This window comes from Gossypium raimondii, chromosome 4 (genome assembly GCF_025698545.1).
Source record: "Gossypium raimondii isolate GPD5lz chromosome 4, ASM2569854v1, whole genome shotgun sequence".
NCBI classification, from domain to species: Eukaryota; Viridiplantae; Streptophyta; class Magnoliopsida; order Malvales; family Malvaceae; genus Gossypium; species Gossypium raimondii.
The window spans coordinates 42,389,312-42,394,208 of record NC_068568.1 but is presented as its reverse complement, the minus strand read 5'-3'; positions in this window follow the sequence as shown (position 1 = coordinate 42,394,208).

Here is a 4,897-nt window from a genome sequence, read left to right as displayed (position 1 = left end):
TGTCGTCGCCTACACCTAGTTTTACCATCTCTTTCTTTTTTTCTTTTTTCCACAAGATTTGTTAACATATTCCCCACCATATTGCTTTCATTTTTTCTCATTAAAATAATCCCAAAATCTGAAATCTTGAACTCCAATATCAATCTCGAACATTTCCAAGAAAGTGTCATTGCTGTTTCTCTCGACTAGCTTGAGTAAGGTCTCTTTTCTCTTTAATTTCTTGATTAATTTTGTCAATTAAAAAAATTAAATATCTGAAATTTGGTGGATTTTAAATGATTTCAAAGGTATTTTTCCATATTTTAATGAGATCTCAAACCATTTTAAAATTTAACCCCAATTTTGGCCACCATGGGTGGTGGTACATACGCCTATGTGCAAGAAAGGGGGCTATTCTGTTTCATGGTTCTTGCTTATATTTTTCCAGCCTTAATTTGAGTTCTTGAGCCCTCATAATAAGCTTTTAAACTCATTTCAATTAGATAAAAATGTTCTTGATCGATTGACCATTCGAAGCCCACAAATCGTGAAGCGTAAGTGCAACTAAGGGTAACTAGTTTGTTATTTCGACATAGTTGTTGGGTAAAGGTTATGAATTGATTAAATAAAAGAATTTAATCATTAATTAGCTACTAATTTTCCAGTACATTATTTAAGTATTTGCTGACCCAAACTCCCCAAATCATCCGTAAAGGCGAAGAATGATTGTACGTACGGTTTGCATCGATACAGTGTAATGAATCTAACTAGTTTTGATTCATAAAATAGTTATAATTTCATCGATTTTTTTTGAACTCATAAGTGGGTGTTTGGGGGATGGTTTAGTGGTAAATTTATTGAATTTATACTGAATTTTGGTTTAGGTTCGTTTAAGGAATTATTAAGGAAAATTAGAAGATTCGCTAGTGTGCTGCGAGGAAGCGAAAAATAAGGTGTGGGTCCTAAACTCATAAAATTGTTTGAAAATGTTAAATATCATGTTATATATGATAAATTAGATTGCTGATTAGACTGTCTTAATAGCCAAATCATTGATTTTGTGAGTGGCTGAACCAGGTATGTTTCGAGCCTTAAAAGATTGACATGTTGGCAAAATTTCTAGTTTAATAGTATGGATGATTGATTGAGTTTGTAATTGCATATTTGAGTTATGAGATATGAGAATGTTTGACTGAATGATATAATGTGTTTAGATATTAAGCTTATGTATGATTTAAATGCATGAGATATTTGTTATATTGTGTACTGAAAAGGGTGTTATTTTTACACAATGAAAATTCATAAAGTATGTGAAATTAAACAATATTGATTGATACCAACACAATGGTAATTTGAAATATTGGAACACTGTTTTCATTTACTAAAAGTATGTGGTTATTGAGGACATGCTGAGCATGTCAAATGAATGTGAAAAGTATTGAGATATGATTATGTATGAGATTGTGTGACATATTGCATATGCATTAGGTTCGAATTTTGTGGTTGACAGAGGAGTTTTGTGGAGTACTGGCGGCATATTAAGTCCACATTTTTCGTAGTTAGTGCACTGCACTTGGAGTACCTAGGGGATTGGTGATTTTATCGCATATTATATGTTATGGGAGATTGTATGGCACTATTTGGTATCCGACAGATTTTCTGCATTATTGATTATTCGGTGGTTTTACCATATCGAGCTATGCTCATAATGTTTTGGAGTTTGGCAGACGGGTTCTGGGGAACTCGTGCTGTGTAGCGGATGGTATGGGTAGGAACCTTTTTGCATTGCATCATGTGCATGACTTATTCAAATGTTATTCATTTATGCTACACATTTTATTTTGTTGTATTGAATGGTATCAAAATTAATGATTGTTACTCGAATTAATGACGACCTATGCTCATTCACCATTTGACATCAATTTGATAATGGCTATGTAATGACATGGAATTCCTATGATAATTCTATTTTCTTCTGTTAATGCTAATATGTTTCACTGTATTTGATTTTTTTTCCCCATTTAAATGATTATTCGACTCTCACTGTGCTTTTCATAAGCTCACCCCCAATAGTGTTTAACTTTTCAGGTAAACCTCAAAATTAGGACTAGACTCGGCATTCAAAAAATCAACTTGGACCTCGGATTATAATTTTTTTTTAATTAAGTATTATTAAGTCTTTATTGGTTTTGGCTTGTAATTTTTAATTATTTTTGGTCTGTGGCTTGCAAACTTTTCTTTTGGGGGATTTTTGCATGCATGAATTACTCAAGCATAATAACCAGATAATGCATGATATCAGGCTTAAGTAAAATTTGATATTGTTCCCTAGTTTCCACTATATTACAAAGGAACTATTTTTGAAAAACAAATTGATAAGGCAACTAATTTTCCAAAATGACTTGAAAAATGGTTTTTCTACTGCATTAGTTTAACTTCGAGTTTTTTTTTAAAGAATAGCGACAAGCAAACGGTTTTCTAAAACAACAGTGTCAACAATAAAATGAATTCTAAGCATACACGACCTAATGAATGAATGCTTTTAAGCTAACTCAAAGTACAACTATGGTTTTCTCTAAAATGAGTTTATTTAAAGTCTTAAAAAGTAACATAAGTTAGCTTAGCCATTTATGTGACTAATGTAGCCTTCTCAATCTAGCCATAATGTCTAGGCCGGGTTTAGGAGGTTACATTCTAAAACTCTGTATGAATTATGGCACGATAGGAAGCCAAATCTAAATCATTTAATGATCTGGGGATGCCCAACCAACGTATTGGATAAAGATGCGAGGAAGTTGGATTCACGGGCTAAATTGTGCATGTTTGTGGGATATCCCAATGGAACAAAGGGTGGTTTGTTTTATAACCCGAAAGAGAAAACAGTGATAATTTCAAATAATGCCACTTTCCTTGAGGAAAGTTACATGAATGAATTTAAACCTCGAAGTAAAGACATATTCAAGGAACTTTTGGGAAATGCATAAAGCCCTACTGTACCAGTTCCAAAAATAACTCTTGATAGTAGACTTACAAGCGATCAACAACATAGGACCCCTCGTCATAGTAGGAGGGTCTCTTGTAGGCTTGAGTTCTTCCAATCTAGCTGAAGTATTTTAAACATTGAGTTTGCCAAATTTGATGAACTGATGTAGAGTGTTGATTCCAAGCTCTAGGAAATAGCTATGACACTTGAGATGGATTCTATGAATTCCAACTTAGTGTAGGAACTTGTAGACTTACCGAAAGTGATAAAACTCATAGGGTGTAAGTGGATCTACAAGAAAAAAAGAAATGTGGATGGAAAAGTGGAAACTGACAAGGCCAGACTTGTAGCAAAAGGATATACTCAGAAAGAAGGTATCGATTATGAAGAGACATTTTCACTAGTTTCCATACTCAAGTCAATCTGCATATTGTTATCCATTGCAACTGCTCCCGATTACAAGATCTGGAAAATCGATGTCAAGATAGCATTCTTGAACGGCTATCTTGAAGAGAACATCTATATGATGTAACCCATCAAATATATAGCTAAAGGAATTGAGCAAAAATTTTGTAATCTATTTAAATCCATATATGGACTTAAGCAATCACCTTACTCATGGAATCAAAGATTTGAACAAGCGATCAAAACCTTTGAGTTTAAGCTAAACATAAATGAACCTTATGTTTATAAACATATTGGGGATGGAAATGTGATCTTTCTCATTCTATATTTCGATGACATTCTACTCATTGGAAATGATGTAGGGACATTGTCATAGGTTAAACTGTGGTTAACCCAATAGTTTAGCATGAATGACTTGTGATAAGTTAATTTTGTTCTAGGAATCTAAATCCTAATGGATTAAAAGAAAAAAAATGATAAAATTATCACAAGATTCATACATAGACAAGATATTGGAACATTATGCAATGGCCAATTCAAATAAAGAAACTTAACCTTTTGTATCGAGACTTCATCTTTCTTTGGAGGATTGTCCTAAGCCAGCGGAAGAAAGAGAAAACATGAGAAATGTTCCTTATGCTTTTACAGCAGGAAGTCTCATGTATGCTATGTTGTTCACATGTCCAAATATTTGTTTCGTTGTGGGGTTGGTAGATATCAGACAAAAAGTTCAAGACATTGGCAAGCAGTTAAGCATATACTCAAGTATTTGCGAAGAATGAGGGATTATATGCTTATGTATTCTAGAGGATATCTTGCTCCTATTCGAAATACTAATTCTAACTTCCAAATATGTCGAGGTTTGTAGAAATCAACATCGAGTTGTGTCTTTGTCTTAGACGACAGGTCCTTAGTGTGAGTAAGTGACAAGCAGGATTACATTGCTAACTTTACTATAGAGGGTCGAATATGAGGTACGGATAAAGCTATGACATTATAGTAGTACGTATATAGCTAAACCTCAAAGTTCATAGTAATACAATCATTTATAAGTTGTAATATGAGTAATTTAAATTTAAATTATGATAAACAATCAAATTCAAGTCCTAATTGAGCTTAAGAAAGATCTTTTGATAATTTGAGCATGAAATATGACCAAATTAAAAAGTTTTAAAACTTTAGGGCCGACATCATTATGTTGTCAAAATAGTATGTCATGTCGTGACTTTAGGCCAATTGACGTCACGATGTGACTCACTGTTTTGGTTGATGTTGTGATGAGCTAAGTTGCACGTCGAGACATAGACTTTGTTTTTGCTAAATTTTGAGTCATTTGGTACCTATTTCAAGCTTCCACACAAACTTATCATTTTGTGCACAAATGACTAACTTCACTTGCACCAAAACACTTCAAAACACATACCAAAACAAGTGCAAATAACACAATCAACTTCCTATCAATTTATTTCACCTAATCAACCATTAGACATATCATCTTATTACCATCATATATATATCAAACAATCACCT